Source organism: Porites lutea, chromosome 2 (assembly GCF_958299795.1).
Source record: "Porites lutea chromosome 2, jaPorLute2.1, whole genome shotgun sequence".
Taxonomy (NCBI): Eukaryota; Metazoa; Cnidaria; class Anthozoa; order Scleractinia; family Poritidae; genus Porites; species Porites lutea.
This window is the reverse complement of record NC_133202.1, coordinates 2,385,334-2,403,590: the sequence shown is the minus strand read 5'-3', so window position 1 is coordinate 2,403,590 and position 18,257 is coordinate 2,385,334. Positions and strand designations below refer to the sequence as shown.

The window sequence follows — 18,257 nt, the reverse complement described above, 5'->3', positions numbered from 1 at the left end:
ATTGTAAAACAACTAAAAGGCTACTTCACCATTACAAGTGTCGTCTCCGCCAAAATACATTAAAGTATTTATTTGTTTGAGAAGTCCTTGGGCACTCTTTATTAAGCCGGTGATTGAATTCCTGTGCGAGAAAGTTCTGTGAAAGCCCCTGATAAGTTGGATCTTTCGACGGTTATCGTGGCATCTAACGAACTTTGTTATCACACAAATTGTTCAAGGTGGTTCTACGTTTTTTTTTGGTCAATGAAACCTCACGGTCAGTGACAATTCAACGAAACCCAGTTACTGGGCAGTGCGTTTCTGAACAAACGTTTTTTACTTTGTTGCGTGCCCGGTACTATAATGACTCAAAATGAAGACACCAGTGTAAAAAAAAAAACCCTTCCTGTCAGTGTTACTTGATATCACTGGATATCGCAAAAAATTGGTTGTATTTGTTTTCTAATTTCGAACTCAGTAGGAAACGTGAATTTTCACATTTCGAATTTTCAACATACGGCAATTTTACTCAAAGTTTATAATTGAACAGAACTCATTTGGATTTTCGTTTAATTTACACATATAGTACGAAAGACGATCTATGCAAAATATTAATTGAAAAAAACTTTTTGTTTATTGAAATGTAACATTCACAGAATCTCATAGAACACGAACTCACAGCTGATTAAGAATGCATTTCGTTCTAATTCGACGAGTCAAAACAATGATATCGGCAGATGCTTAAGTAGTAAATATCTAATCTCGATATATCTGACTAAACGTAAACGATTTCAATTATTTAAACCAACACCTAAAGAGTTTTCACGTAGCAGCTTTTTGAACAGTGATTGTCTTGAAAACAAAGGACAACGCATCGCAAAGGTAAGGTTTGACTTTTAATGCATATGACTTGGTTTAAATAAGCACGAAGTTAATGTGAAAATAGTATAACTTTCGCCTTTTTAAAAAATACGTTACCGGAGGGGTTTCTGAGGTGAAACCTTTAAACCGATAGACGGGAAAATATTTTTGGGTTTACCTGACTTAAAAACACGTTATCTTGGAAATTTGTCACTTACAGTCAAAGAACCGCTTTTAAAAAGAAGAATTAGTGTAAACAAAAGACAGAATTATAGAATTCCTTCTGTTAGGGGTTTCATTTTTTTCAGTATGAATTAATAAATAGCGGGCATTCGACATGTACAAAAGCCCTAAAAAAACGCGCGAAATTCGTCGACTGCATTCTGGTAAAATCGCTCATTTGTTATACTCTGTCATTTCATTTTCAAGATGGCTGGATTCTAAATCTATTGAGCTGTAATTTTACGCTCAGAAATGGAAGCAAAGAAAGAAAGAAAGCAATCAAGTGTCCGAGGCTATTCATTTCGCTATTGTGTTGAAGACAAGAATTAAAGAAATTTGATAACCTAGAATTAAAAAGCTTTCTGTTTCAAGAAATTGATCCCAGTGGTACAACACATGTAGACCGCGCACCGCCAACGTTCACACCCTGTTCAAGACATCAAATAGTGAAATTGTACACCCTTTTGACGACTTAAACTCCCCATATGTGCGTGTCTCTATACACCATCGGGCCGAACATAGCGACCGTAAGACCAAATAAGGGAGTTTCCCCTCCCCCCTCCCCGCCACTGGTAGACGGTACAACATTTCACTTTCCACGAATAAGAAAGTAATTTCAATAAGTAGGTACAACAGCTTTCCAACATTTATAAATTGGTCACAACTTGTTATTCAGATTTTGAAAAACTCTTGACAATATGGATATAAATACATCTTCGCCGACTCTTCAGAGAGAAAAATCACCTGTTATAATCTTATCGTAGCCGCTAAAAACGTGGCCCTCCCACGCAGACGTTCTTAGAAAAACCCCTAAGAACGGCTGCGGCGTGGGAGGCTACTAAAAACGTATCCCAGAGGCAAAACTAAGTACGATCTAACATTAGAGAAGGGGGGGGGGGGGGGAGGGTAAAAGGGGTGATTATTACCGGTATACCATATGGAGAAATACAGAGCTTTACGAGTTCATTTTGCACCCCTCTAGGTCTATCATTTTTGGGTGAAGACCGAAAAAAATGAATGCTTTCCTCCTCACGTTTTTTTTTTATCTTGAACAATGGCTAAGAGCTCAAACGTTGAGACACGAGCGTCGGTGGATCTCGGCAGGCCTTGTAAAATATACAATTATAATTGGCGGAACCAGAGATACAGTAGTAATTTTCACAAAGTTTTAACTTGATTGCTTTTCATCTGACTTATGGGACGTGGCTGCAATTGCATATTCAAGTCTTCATATTAAAATAATTTGCACTCACGCGAAAAACTGGGAATTAAAAGTTCCCTTTCGGGGTAATTTCGACGGAAGTGACGATAACCTAGTCCTAGTATTTTCAAGTTGTTTTCAAATTTATCGACAAAGGTTTGTAGAAAAGCCATTTGCCTTGACGATATGTTATCATGGTACCAAAAACCGTTTACAATTGAACCAAACCATTTTTAAAAGTAACAACAAGCTTATCTCAAAGTAATATCTTTTAAATTGTTAGACACTGAATGCAATTTAAGAAAGGCAAAACAAAGCAAGATCACCATTAAATCCTATTGTATCTGCTAAATATAATGCAATGAGCCTTCATTGATCATAAAATAGTGCGCTTTATTATTCTAATCATTATCTATTAACTACGTCGCGGAAACAATTGTTAAAACCACAATTTAATATAAGCTCCTTACTCTTTATTGCGATAAATTATGAATTTTCATAAAAGAAAAAAGTTCATAAAACGGATTATATCACGGGAGGGATGACAATTTCTAATAAATTAATTTTGTAAAAAGTTCATAAAACAGATTACCCCACAGACGTTCGTATAAGCTCAGCGTCTTAATAATTCTTTTTCAGCTGGCAGTTCGAAACTTCGCGCCTCCAAAGAATCAGAAAAGAAAAAGCAAAGTCACGGAGTTTTCTTAGGTTTATTTTCGCCACTTTCTCTGCGGAATTTTAATTTTCATGGAGCGGTCTATAGAAAATGTTACCGTCTGCTTTGATTAGCATTTGCAGTCTTTTCTTTTGAAAAGGGCAAAAAAAAAATCGTTGTACTTTTGACGGTTTCGACGTCTGGCAACTATCTCTTTGTTCAAAACTAGCGTGAAAGGTGCCAGGAGCCTCTTTAGGATGAAATGGTGGCGGGCGGGGAGGGGGGGTGGGGGCTCGAAAGCTATTTTTAAACATGCGCCCTATATCTTTCCCTTTGAGTACTGATTGTTTAATAAGACTGCGTAGTTGAACAAATTTTCCATTAACTTACTTGACCTACTTTGTCCGAGTCCGCCATCTTGGACGCCTGGGTATTCCTAGGCTATTGTTCATCTCCATTCAAATCTAAGATGTAATGCCAAAAAATACGGGTGTTTTAGTAGCTTCCCGATGTCTCGAATATTAACAATGTGTAGGTAAAAATGGGTAATCTTTACCAATCATTCACATGAGACTGAATATGACGTGAAGAATTATCCACATCTGCATAATTTTTCAGCTCAGTCACGCTAAAAACAGTTAGGCCGCGCCGCTGCCTTGAAACGAGGTTGAAATTGTATATTGGGGCAATATTGATCGTATTGAGTGTATTTCTCGCATCGTCCAAATTTGGTCAGCGCCTATTGTTCAAATACTTCAAGACTTATAAACAATTTTCACATTGGCACTGTCTTTGTTAAGAGATGGACCATTAGAAAACTTATGGGGGGGGGGTGGGGAGCGGGCGAAGTACAAAAAAACTATTCGCGCAAGGGAAAATTAAATGAAAAAAAAATCATGCACGCCCATTAATCCTAAAAAATATTCATGCTATGGCCTAAAAAAAATTCATACAAGGAATTTGATAACGAAAAAAATTCCTGCGGCTCGAAAATTCCCCAACCCCCCCCCCCATAACTTTTCTAATGGTCCGTCCCTAAGTGCGACAAGAGTCTCAATGGGGTTAGTCGTCAGCCTTCAAACTAGCCTCCCACGAGGAGGAGCTCGTATTTCGTTCCTCCCCGCGAAACAAACGCCTGCGTGGGAGGCTACCTTCAAAAAGCCTAAAAATTTACTAGTCAACCGTTATGATTAACCGTCAAAACGTTTTAAGATATTTCAAATCTCACTATTTCTCGATATTTCAGTTGATCTTCCCGTGATGTCTGGCTCCTGAAGAATCTCTAAATTGGAAAAACCTGTTCCCACGTTCTCAAAAACACTCTTTCTAGACATTACAAGACCTTACAACCTGCTTGTCTAAAAATAATTCGAAATTTTATGATTAAGGTGATTCCCTAGTAAAAGAACCTAACATAGACTGTAGATGAAACTTGGTACACTGATGTAATAAGTCAAGAAGATGATAAAAAGGTAATAAAAAGTGGGGGTCACCGTACTCGTTTTTGCGGTAGAGCTGCAGAAAGTGCGCACCAAATGTACTTTCCTTGATTTTTGAGAGAGGACTGGGCCGAGTTTCAAAATAGAATGTATGCGAAAGGAGGAAAGAAGTATTAAAAAATCCGTTTTTCCAGAATTTACATCGACATATCACATTTAGGACACAATGTGATAAAGAAAGCGTTTAAATGAAAATCAAAGTAAATAAGCACAAATTAAACATCCACTATCGAGGTTCCCCGTGAGGAAGTCGAACTCAGCAACATGCGTACTGCTTACGTTATGCACATTCCCACCACATTGAGTCTTACCTCGGCAAGAAACAACCACAAGCAAAAATTGCAATAGCGTTTCTCTTCGGTCAATTCATTTTAATAATGTTACTTCACATGCTCTTTTTTACGGAGGTCATCTTGTTATGCGCAGTAAGAGATGCGCAGTGCAAAACCAGGGAATCACCTTAAAAGGCCAAGAAAACCTCCAAAACACAACAGTTAATACCAATTCAAACAGAAGTAAAGTTGACATTTGCTTTAACTTTTGGACTAAATTTCCACTTGATAACCGTCAATTGTCAAAAGCTCTAAAAGTTAACCGTCAACCGTGGAACAGGCCATTGAGACCCTCCAACAAATGACTGAATCTGAAGAAATAACGTCTGCTCTGTTTAACGATTACAATACAACTGACTGACAGAAGGCTCTGAGAGCCATCAATCGAGCCATTAGCTAGGATTTCCAAACAAATTTAACATTGATTTACAACAATAGTGGCTTACTATTTAACTTAAGTTAACCTGAGACCTGTGATAAGATGATTAAAAACTTAGGATACTAAAACTTAAACAAATGCTTTGAAACTGCCATAAAAGCGAGCAGGTTTTTAGGCACTTCTTCGAGTGTCAATGCAGAAATGTTTTCGCAAGTGGTGAAGTCCAGACAATATCAAAAAGTGCCAGATCTGATTGAACAGGAAACAAGGATTAACAGTCGCTAATGCGCGGATCTAACAATGGGAACCACTAATCTGTGTTCTAACATAGATAATTAATAGAAATATAACAGAAACACCAGCTGACATATTATAATTATGCACGAATGAGCAAAGAAGACAAGAAGTGACTGGCGATAAGTACAGGATAAGGAAATTCTTGTTCAGAAAACATGACCTAAAGTTACTGCATGGAAGGATATCTTGAAAACTGAGCAGTCTGTTAAACGGCTATAGATGCAGCGCGCATGGTGGAGAAGAAATGTTGGAATGAGGCATTATGTCTTCAGGTAAATAGATCATTATCAACACTGAAAATTAAGAAATTTGTTACTAATGTAGCAAACCATAGCTTAGTAGAAAATAAATCGCCGCTAAATAAATACTTTTTAAAAGTTAAGACACGTATTGGAAGCGACCTGTGACGAATTCTTCAGCCGGGACCAGCCAGGAATTGGTACACTCAGAAGATTTTTCTTATCTGATCACGAAAAGAATCGCGTTTTGGCGAGGAGAAAACTGGTGAAGAAACTTCGGAACCAGACTCGCTACTATCAGGAATTCTAGCATAAAAAAGGGAGGAAAATCGTTGAAAAAACTAATTAACGTAAGCTGAAAACGGCTCTACCAACATTTTTTACTCCGGCAACTGTATCAAATATGGGTGGTTTGAATTTCACTTATTTTTATGAAATTTAGCCTGAAAATAACAAGTAATTATTAATGGCAACCGCTAACGCAATATTTCAATCCTGGTTTCAACTGATATTTCAACAAAGGACTTACAAATCAAAATAAAAAACACGGTGGTGTCATGTCTGTGACCTGCTGTGATCGGCGAGGTCGATGCCACCTTTGGTAACCAAACCTTATTCATGATAGACGTAATATATTCTCTAGATTAAGTCACAATGAGGCAAATAATACGTTTCTAAATAGTCGTAGAAAGAACGAGGTTGAAGCCCAGGTTGATTTTTCGTTAAAAGTTACGAAAAGGACTAGGGTCACCGGTTATTGATGAAACAGTTAAGAAAGACAGTTTGCTAGTGTCTGTACTCGATTTTTCTCGGAATTTTGGCGGGTCGGTGCGGTGGTGTAGTGGTAAGGGAGAGATGATAAAGATAGGAAAGGTCCGGGTTCGAGCTCCCGGTTTGACCCTGAGCTGCAAATTTCTTCCTTTTTGATAAACACTCTCAAAAACGGGTCAAAAATTTTCTAATTGTCTTAAACATGGCAGCGACCGTTTACGAAAGAGATAACTGCGGCGGCGAGACGAGAACAAGAAAACAAAACAAAGGAGAAAAGAGACCCGGAATTTACAACGGTCTTCTATTGTAACAATTGGGCGACTTAACACTACTGGGACACTTAAACAAGATTGATTGCGTGCCGTGCAACGCAGGTGTCTAGCAAATTCAATTTTTCCCGCAATTCCTAGCCTTCCACGCAGGCGTTTTAGGGGAGCTCGTATTTCGTCCCTCCCCACAGACGAAATACGAGCTCCCCTAAAAACGCCTGCGTGGGAAGCTACCCAATTCCTAGATACAAAATTTTCTCAACCCAAAAATCCCTAAAATGTGCAACCCCATTATAGTCAATCCAGTCGTGAAAATGCGGTTCCATCCAGCGGTACATACCCATCAGCCTATTACAAGGAAGTACCCTCCTTTGGAGGTTAGATAGGTGAGAGCTCTCCTTCCCCTTCGCCTCTTGCGGCCTTGTCACTAGCTTGAACCCGGATATAAACTCGTTGTGTTGACTTCCTTTTTGCTTAAAGCGTAAGTATAAGCAGCATCAACACACTCCGGCTAGTTTCATTATGCAGAGCGCAAAATTGCCGAGCACTGGCTACCTAGCTGACGAGGAGCACATCTTTAATTTTCTGTCAAGCGAGTTTAATAAGATTATGTTGGCAATAAAATTTTTTTTCAGAGGTGAAAAAAAAAGCGTCATTGCACTGAGTTGAGGGGCATCAAACATTAAAATTTAGCCCTCTCATTAAATTATGAGAATGACCCGTAAAATAAACAAAAGGAAACGTAGAAGTCTAGAAAAAGAAAAGAAACAGTGATAAAACTAGTATTTGAAGAGTTCTTCTTTTAATAGTGATATATGGTAGAATTTCTGCACCAACAATCTCTTTCACTGAACAGAATCTATGGTCAGCAGAAGGTGACGCCCTGACAGGTCACGAAATCCTGTATATTTGGGGATGCATTTTTATTTCATTCAAATCTGCGACCCTAATTGGAAAGAAAGCGTGTCCGTTTTAAAATTTGGTGCACAAAAACGAGCTTGCCGCTTTAAGGTGCTAAATAAAACTACGCTAAAGTACTATTTTAATGTTTGCGTGATTAGTAAAAAACATCCTTAAGAAGAAAAAAAGAGAGAGAGAGAAAGCTAAAAACGTTTACTGAAGAAAAAAATATATCTAGGCAACAAGATAAGCTCAAAAGGAATGGGAAAAAATGGTTCTTTACAAGTTCACCCAAGTATAAACTTAACTCCTGCTTTACAGAAAGGAGCGAAAACGATCCCGCAATTTTCGCATCAATTTAAAACAAACAAACCATTTACAAACTGTGGTGCATGATCGAGGACATTTTCCGCCAAGACATTTTAGTAAAAAAAAAAACAGCTAAAAAACTAAGAATTCAATGAAAATACCATCTGTGTTTCAATAGCTATTGCTATTAGAAAGGCCGAGCATGTTCACGTGTAAAATATCGCCTAACATTTTTCGCGAACTAAACTTTGCGTCTATCTCATTCGTCCTTATACTCAATTCACAGATAGAATTTAAGATGATTTTATACACCGACAATTCAACATTACCAGGTGGGAAGATTTGACTCAAAGTGTGAGAGCAACGAAGCAAATTTTCTTTTTTAGGTGATGAATGTTTTTTTTTGCTTACCTGCGTCCAGAACAACAAACCTTTAATTTACAACTTACTTTACAAAGGAGTACGAATTTTTTTATCCATTTTATATATTATATCTTATAACTTTTTAATCGTTTTGCATGATTTTGTTTAGATATTTATCCATTAAAAAAAGTTGAAGCAAGGGAAAATTCTTCGTTTTGTTTTTTTAATCCGTGATTACAACGGGAAAGACTAGACAGCTCCAGTTACATACAGCACTAAAAGAAACCAGAATTACACTTGTGCACAACGTCGTTAATTACTTTAAATTTGGATAAGTCGTCTACAAGACACCGCGAATCATTTCTGCTCATTTCAATATCAATACCACGAATAAAGAATCTTTTCTTCACTGAAAAGTATTAGTTTCTTGTGTACCAATAATCGGACGCAATTTCTCCACAAGGTGTGCAGTGACATTAATAATATTAACTTTTTTTGCAGAAAAACATTCTCATTGTTTTTAAAGCAGAGATCCGTGAATTCGCGTGCGGTAAGAAATATTTTATTGTTATAGAATTTTAGTCTACCATTTTATAATATATTCAGTGCAAAAAAAAACTTACATAAATTACTATCAACAACAGATTTGCTGACAAAAATCGGAGAAACCATTTGCCCTTTACATCGTATCTGTTGTTCCGGGTCACACAAACGGCTTACAATGGACGGCGCTTGATCGTTTAAACCTAAAATTGGGAATTTGACTTGAAAACTTTCACTTTGCATTCTTTTTTGTAACATTTACCATTTTTCATTTATTTCCAGCAACATTTCAATTTTATCATAAGATGTAACCGTTGTTTCATCCACCCAAAATGTCACTTAAAATCTTTATGAATAGATGATCTATTCAGTCTATCTTCTAATGAGACTCGACTCAAACGGAAAAAAGGAATGAATATAATGAATTGCGAAATCTCTCTTGGGTCACGTCCGTCCAAGATCCCAAATTTAATTATTGTACTGTTTTTGCAAAAACACGTGGAAATAGAACTTGATTACGAAATTCAAGGGATTTTTTTTTTCGTATCAATGTAACTGCAACTGAGTATCTTTAATAACTGATTCAAATATGAAATACTTTGAAAACCTTAGGAGTGACATACCAATATTCTTGATTGGCCTTACAGGCTTCCAGTTGTATCTTTCAGAACAATAAAACAGAATCAATTTTAATCGTGTGTAGCACCTCACCAATAAGGTGTTAAAAAAAACTAACCATTCGTTATTGCAGCTTTGTTTTTGATTGGCGATTTTCCCGGAGCGGTTATATATTTGAACATAAAGTTCCCATAGTTACTAATTTTTTGCCTCTCCTAAAAATGAAACCATAGTAGAGGAAGAATTGCCGGAACTGAAGTATGAGATGTAAAAGTTACTTCTCACTTTATTACGACGTTTCTGCCTTACATTAGTAACCGAGAAAAGCGAGATCATCATAAAGGAAAGATTCTGGCTAGGAGCTAATTAATGGGCAGCGGCTTTATGGTCGGCAAATATATCACGTGTTTTTAAGATCTGTGCGAGTTGCAATGAATGCCTTTGTTTGTACAAACAAAATTAGAAAAGTAGCTTCCGTGAAACAGAAATTGACAAAGCCAAATTCAACGGGACATTTGACAACTTTTGTGGCAACAACAAGGTAAAATTCCTGATATAATTTCACGTTAAAATATTTCTTGTTATAGTAAGCAAAATATTTTGAAGATCCAGAAAGCGGATCATGCAGTTATTTGTACCAACAGTTGAAATATTGCTTTGCAAACGGACGAATTGAATTTTTATATGATGGATTAAAAGAAGCGGTACTATCCTTTTTTGCAAGTTGAATGCTCCTGAATAAAACAACCAAAACAAAAAAAGAATAACTTCAATTTGGCTTAAGAAGAACCGATGGATGAAAGATAAGTTTTGCACTCGCTGCCCTAGCGGAAACGTCATGTTTCTTCCCAAATCACGACCATATATGTCGCAAACAAAATACACAATTAAGATAATTCTAAAAATATTTTAATTACTCCTTGTATTAGAGATCCCACAACATATGTGGACTGGGGCTTTTAAAAGCTTCGCATAATACGCAGTCTTGATTGGTCGCGTGTTAGTTTGGTACGAACAGAATTTCCATGACAATATAAAAGGTTATCATCCAAACTTGCTTCATAACTGGAAATCTTCATTTAAAAGTAATTTAAGTTTTTTAGAAATAGTACTGAGCACTTAAAGGATTACTTAAAGGTACAACGTTATTTCACTTTACCTAACTGAGACCATTTTAAGCTAAATAATTTACATTTTGTACGAACACTGATTTATATCTTGCATATTGAAACAGCTGTCGCGAGACTCGCAAATGAAAACACTTTTTTATACTATAAGGAAAATGCTGTTTAATGCTTGGTACTAGCTAAGGAAAGGTTATTAATCATTTAAACACACAACGGTTATTTCATGCATTCATTTATGTTCATACCTTTTTTGAGATTAGACTAAGTCTGTTTGGGCTTTTCATCACCATTCTTCAAGGATGACATTGTGTGCGTAATTGATAATAACAACACTGTCGAGTTTTATTTTCGGAAATAAATTCTATCCAATGAGCAATACATTAAACGATAAATAGAACTATCTGGGAAGGAGTTTGGTTCTCTCATGGGAGCGATTTACCGGCCTTTGTTTACCACTGGTTTATTTTTTTGTTGGTGAGTACAAAGCTTAACTTTGCACAACACATCGCGGCGATCAGTTGCGCTAGAGACACTTCCTAGTACTAATGTATACAAGAAGAACCTTAAAGACATTTCATCGCGTTCTTTTGAGTTTTTACATTATTTTTCACATATGCTTGGTTTACAAGTCAGGATGGATGGGGAGAAACGCTTTTCTGTGTTTATTGCAGCTGTTAGCTCTACATCGAATGTGCAGTTTAAGGGAGGCTTTGTTGAAGTTACTTGAGGATGAGGCAAAATGCCACGCCATTTTTCTAGGGAATTTTCAAAATCATTTTCTATCCCTTATAAAAAACAATTAATGGAGCTGCGGGTTAAGGAGAACCAATGGAATTAGAGGTACTAACTGAAATCATTGCTCGGATATATTAGCATTGAAATGCAGTTTGCGTGCTATGTACGATAAATCAGGAATCTTCAGTATGTGCGAATACACGGAAAAATAATTGCCCTTTTTACACTGCATTTATTCTGGTCGAAGGACCCTGAATTTAATGACAGTACCACTTAACACCCCCATGAAATTTAAGGTGTACGTTTACATGACTGTATCTTGCGAAGAAAATAAAATATCTCGTAGAGATGTGATCACTTTTAGCACGTCTTGGAGTCTTACTTTAGAGAAAACGAACTGAATAATGCCGAAATAAGGAACGTAAATGAAATAAACGAACAAACAATCTTTGTCTGTAATGGTTCAAGGAACAATTTGCTCTCTTAAGGCAAAGCTGTAAGTATTCTATATAAATGTTTTCGCCCCATTTAAAATTTTTACGTTACTGAAGTTAAGTTTTAGCTTATGGGATATGTTTTCCTTTCAATGGATGACATAATCAAAAAAGCAAAAAGGTGGTCTTTGTTAAACTTTCTGGTGCCAACAGAATAAATAGAAAAAACTGAACTAAGGCCAGGTTAAGCACCAATCGATAAAAAAAAGTTATTCTCTCTCATAAAATTACTCCACTTTTAATGCAGTCTCTCAATCTGTCTAACCCATTCGCTCCTGAACCGTCCGTGGTGCGGATCCACGTCCTCCGTACTACTTGTGACGTAATCAGTTTTAAGGACAACTTTGTCATCTAACATGTGCAGGGGGGAGAGATCTTCCAAACCATGTCAGAATGAGCACGATTTAGAGAAGGAGGTAAAAGGTAAAAACTCGGCAAGTAAAGTTGTCATGAAAATTCCGATGAAAAGGCTTTCCCCTGACCGAAATAAAGAATTAGAGAAGGCGAAGCAAGAAAAGCGACAGAAGATGGGAGGGGAGAAAGTAAAAGGTAAAGAGCGAAAATTCTAAGTTTTGCTTTCTGCGCATGCTCGAACTTTGGAAGCTGATAATTTGCATCTGAGGCAGAAGCCTCCGGGAAGTGCTCGACCTATAAACGGTAAATTGGGCAGTTTTGGTTTATAGACAGAGAGTGGCAGAAAAAAAAAACGGCTCGAATAGCCTCAAAAGGCAAAATTCACGATCAATAAGCGAATGGGTTAATGAAGTTCGTCAACTTCCACATATGATAAAACAACCCTACTCGTTTCAGTGCTTTGGGTCCTGAGATTTACAAAACTCTCATAAAATCTTACTTATTATACTTTAAATAAGGCGATGTTAGGAATCTAGGAGATCGGATTTCTAAGATATATCAGTGTTCTCAAGTTAAGCGAACGCAAGTCAAAACTGAGAATCAATTTTGTACTCTGATGGAAGTAACATGGCTGATTTTACAGTCAGGAATATATATAATATTTTTTACCGATATTTCGGAAGGCACAGCCTTCCTTCTTCAGGGTCTCACATACAATGATGAGGTTAGGCTAAGACGTTACAATTTGAAAATTAAAGAATAGCGTGCAATATGATACTATAATAACACGTGAAAATTTAAATAAGAAAACAGTGAACGTTACAAGTATGTGAAAACAAAAACAGTTGAAGTAGTGATATGAAAGAAATTTGAAATGTAAAACTAGTATTTATAAATGATTACAAGCAGAAGAAATAAAGAATGTATTACATTTCATCTTTTTTATTGATACCTAATGGTTTAAGAGTTTTCCTCTCTCGACGAGGTATGCTTGTCTAGCTTTTCGTACACTGTCTCTATTAGATTTACTGAGCTGTAGTGGAATAAGTGTGATGTCGTTAGCAGAGTGATCATTACTAAGAAAGTGTTCTGAGACTGTGGTAAGTTTAGAGATATTAGATGGGTTGTCAACTGGTCTGCGCTGTTCGTTGGAACGGTCGTTTGATTTTAAACCTATGTATTGTTGGAGCCGTGGTTGCATTGTATCATATAAAATCATCCTTGCTTCTTCTGCTTAATATTTTCAATTATTGCTGATTAGATCTCGCTATAATCATGCAGTACTACCGTGACGAGAAGGCCGTTTGAGTTTGTTTTTCATAGTACAGCCGGAATTTCTCGAGTTTACTGTAAGACTGGCCCCGGTTGTTCAAAAGTTGGATAGCGCTATCCATCGGATAAATCTCTATCCAGTGGATTAGTATCAGTAAAACCAATTGCACTGGATCACTGCAATCGACCTTAATTGACTGTGGCCTGATCTAAAAACATCCCATTTTTTTGTTTTTCTTGGTTGGTACATTAAAATTTAGTTAACGGTAAAAATTTAGGCTTTTCATAATCGACACTGTTGGTTAACTCTAGAAACAATATTAATTGAAAGGGACGAGCATTTCCGCACACCTTTCTATTCCGCATTTTAAATTTTTGTCTGGTGTAAGCAAACTTCATAAACCGCACGTAAGGCTCGCAGACAGGGTTGTCGGAAATTGAAGTTCTGTTTGCATTCCTGTAATTTATACGCGTATCTCACGGAGAAGACAAGGCAAAGTGTTATCAGTCAAGAGTTAACAGAACAACCAATTTAGAAAGACATAATAATGGCTTTAATTTTAGGAGCGGTTAATTAAATGCTTTTTTATTCCTAAGTTATTAAACGCGACAATTTTGTCTGGGCTGCCATTCATCTGCGAAATAAAACCATGGAGATCTTTTCTTAAAGAAACCTACAAACTCGACGTTGCCGAGCGCGCTGGTCATGCGAAAAAATCGGGTAGGAAATTTAAAATAAGTACAATATTTTAACAGAATAGAAAGCTATGAACAAATAGAAAAACAGGATTTACAGCTAACTTAAACTCTACTTGAAACGACGTTTTATTAACATGAGGACATCTAACTTCAAATTATTTGGTACTATTTGCGTGTAAACCGAATGGCGATGAAATATCCCGGTTCAAATTATGCAGTAGGATATATACCGTGAGTTTTGAGTAACTACATATTTTATTTACGGCATTTCATATATTCCTATATTTCGGTAAACTGCGCAAAACAATAGCAGAGTCAAGAAAACAATCACGATCTAGGTTCACTTTCTTTCCATTACGGACTGGCCACTAACACACGTTTCACCTTACCAAACGTGTATTTTAAAGACAAAATATGAATTTACTTTCTGTGCGCAGTTGTTACCAAAATAGCTTATTGTTGTCTTAAATGTTAAGGCGATTCGATTTGACGTTTCTGACATTTCTTCAATACACAGTTTTATTACATCCATTTGGAAATCACAGGTGATCCTTGCAATCTGATTGGCTCAGAGTGATGTGATTTATTCACGAATCGCACTATTTTGTGCTCTAAATCGCATCTTTTTTTCAAGCAATGAGAAAGTAGCACTTAAACAAAACAACCAATCAGATTTCAAGGATCATTCACAGTAACCAATCAAATTGCAGGAAAACAAAAAACAAATAAAGGCAATATTGTGTGGCAAACTTTGTGCAAGTTTTTTGTTGCCAAAACTTTCTTTGTACAAAGGCAAAAATGGACGAATTTAATTACTTACAGTTTCTTAATGATGATAGTGAGCTCCTTGAGGCTGAAGAAGTACTTTTAGGAGAGTTTCCGACATTCAGTGTCCAGTTTGACGAATATTTTGATAATTTTTCCTCCACATCCGCTCTGGATGCGTGCGATCCCGAGTCCAGCAACAAAGAGACAAATCCAGAGCCAACTCAGAAAGTACAAAATGTTGATTCTACAAGGTTCCCTGAAATCTCAAGCGAAGAAATTGAAGAGCTCAAGGCTGTTGCCGTCAACAAAAATACCTCCCGCTCGACAAAACAGTGGATGAATGTATTCAAAAGTTGGTGCCAGTCTCGTCATCTAGAAAATGTAAACATAGAAACAATGGCGCCGGAAGAGCTTGACAACATCCTGAGCAAGTTCTACGCCGAAGTAAAAAAAAGGGACGGAGATGATTACGAGCCGGAATCCCTTAAAATCATGCAGAGTGCCATTGAAAGGTATTGAAAGGAGAAGAATTATCCACTGAGCATCGTACGATCGAGGGAGTTTCACAACTCACAAGAAATCCTCCACGCGAAGGCAATTTCTCTGCGACAACAAGGAAAGGGGAAAAGACCAAACAAATCTCAGCCTCTCACTTCGGAGGAAGAGTCTTCCCTCTGGCTAAAAGGTCAGCTTGGTGATTTTAACGGAAAAGTCTTGACCAATGTTAACTTCAAAAACTTGACTGAGCAACTTGGATTCAGAGGTCGCCAGGAGCACTATGACGCCTACGTAGAGGACTTCGTTATAAGACAACAAGAAGACGGCAGCGAAGTTGTAGAATTCCGTGAAGGTCCCACTAAAACACGAAGCGGTGGTCTAACAATATCGCGAAGAACAACACCACAAGCTATGTATTCCACCGATGGCGGAAAAACTGATCCAGTGCGCCTTTTCAAGCTTTGGTTATCCAAGCGACCCGACGGAATGAAAGATAAAGGGCCACTGTACCTGAGCGTTATAAATCGTCCCAAATCAAATGATATCTGGTACATCAAAATTAGAATGGGCGAAAATACCATCGGCAACATCATGAAATCCATGGCCTCCTGTCTTAAGACGAACAAAAAACTGACCAACCACAGCATGAGAAAAACGTTGGTGTCCAAATTGAAAAAGTCTGGTCAGCCGCGCAACGTTATTTGTGAAATAACAGGCCATGCACGTGAATCTTCGTTGGACGACTACGATGAAATAGACGAGAATCAACGGAAAGAACTGTCTCACATAATTAGCGGATTTAAAGTAGTGCCAAATGAAAACGGTCCCAACGACGTTTCCAATCAAAACAGTACAGCTGCAAAGGCACCAACAATTCAAAACACAGTCCAACAGCCAGTCCTACACCAACGAGCACCACTGGTTCCTATTAATCGCGCCCAACAGCAAGGTCAAATGCACCAGGCCATAGAATTCCTGAATCCTGATTTTCAGGCTGCTGGTTTAGCAGGATTTCCGCCAAGTTGTCCCTCACAGTTTCAGTACCGCATGGCAACGTTGACTTGTGCTGGTAATACTTCTGCTTCATCGCAGAATTACACCGGCTGTACTTTCAAAACGCGATGCCTCAGCCACAACCGCAGAAGAAGCGAAGGGCTTATATTATTGAGTCAGACGACGAGGATTAAACTTTGAAGAAGACTATTTTTGCAGCGACAAGATTTTAGAACTGCTTGAACATTTGCACGAATGAAGTTTTTGCGCTCCAATGGGTTTTTTGTAAAGTGACATCTGTCATTTTGTTTTGTTGACATGGCAAGTACATGTAAACGCGTTTCCGGTTCCGCTTTTTACGAACCAGCCTTTTGGACCAATAAATTCCAATAAATGCAGATTTAAAAAAAATGAGTGATTTCAAAATGGATGTAATAAAGTGGTAATTGAACTTCGTGTCGTGCAATTTTGGTCTGAAATCATACGCGTGATTTCAAATCGAACTCGCGCTGCGCGCTCGTTCGATTTCGAAATCACGCGTATGATTTCAGACCAAATTGCACTCCACTCAGTTCAATTACCATTATAAATTATTCGCAAAAGAAAAGAGGAGAACGTAGGATAAATGATAGATTATTTCCATTTTCTTTCCGGTCAGTTATTCGTCTAGTAAAGTTTGCAACTTTAAAACATCTGTCCAAAAAAGGCACGTCTTTTTGCGTCGCTGAAGTAGCTATAAATTTGCCCGTGTCCGTATTCTCTATTTCGGACTTCTTCTTTGGACATTCTGCTTTTACAAGGGCTATTAACCCTCGCTTACAAGGAACTTACGTTTTATTTTGTTTTATAAATATAGATATAGATATTTTTGTTTTTGTTTGTATTTTTCCCTTTTTCTGACATCAGTGTATTTCATGATTGAGATTATATTGTAATTTCTGTCATTATCGGGTCGGCAGGTTGATAAATAAAGGCGCAAAGAACAAGATAAGAAAGCTCTCGTAGACAGGCATTAACTAAAACATTGTTTTGATTGGTTTATGTGAATTTAACACACTGGAGGAGTGAAAGTTAGCCAACTTACCTTAGCACCAGGGTTTTTTTTCTCGCGTGCGGCTTCTCGCTCGTTTTAGCCCTGTCAGACGCCATTTTAAAACGTGGGTGTAGCAGGGAGTTATGGGTACGCAACGTAGAGGGTGGCCTGAGAACTAAAAGGAAAACGTGTACAAACAGGGTCATCGGACTGTCCACCTTAGAAAAAATCTGCTGTGTTCACAATAGTATGGCGAGCATATAACACTCAGGCAACCTGCCCGGACAACAAGTGTGAATTGAACAGAGCCTTACATACAATAGTTTTGAAGAATGACATTGTAACGGAGAAAAAACTGAAATTTGGACACATACCGGTAAAACAATTCATTAAAGATAATAAGCTCTAGACAAATGTAAAATTTACGTGGAAATTATCAACAAGAGCTGACTTGGCCAAACAATTTAAAATATTGGCCTCATTCATTTCAGCTTCGTTGAGCCTTGTTGGCTGGCCACCATTAAAATAACAACCCGAGTTGAAATTAAAATGTCGGAAAAACCGTGAATTGGCACGTCAACCGCTTGCGATAATAGAAAAACTTCAGTTACTGTCATCTTAAACGACAGTTAATGAGAACTTATATTAATATCGGTAAATATCTGCTTGAAAACTAGTTCACTAACCAAAACAACCGGCATTTGATCGTTAGTGAGTAAAACTGATGTATAGGCTTTCAAAAACACAAGTTTTATTCCGGAAATTGAATTTCCAATACTCCTTCGATAAACACAGTCAAGCAGAAATAGCCTCCTTTGTGAGAATAAAAAGTTTAATATAAAAATGC

At 37.4% G+C, this 18,257-nt stretch overlaps 1 protein-coding gene and 1 pseudogene across 1 annotated transcript in view; both read left to right on the top strand.

Moving 5' to 3' along the window:
- Nucleotides 1-670: 670 nt before the first annotated feature.
- The window catches only part of LOC140927379 (probable G-protein coupled receptor No18), a 34,657-nt gene continuing 17,070 nt past the window's right edge, over nucleotides 671-18,257 (top strand). The window contains exon 1 of the mRNA XM_073377020.1: nucleotides 671-861. The gene's annotated coding sequence lies outside the window, so the exon portion shown is untranslated. The remainder of the gene's footprint in view (nucleotides 862-18,257) is intronic.
- LOC140926487 (uncharacterized protein KIAA1958-like) lies at nucleotides 15,223-16,722 on the top strand (annotated as a pseudogene).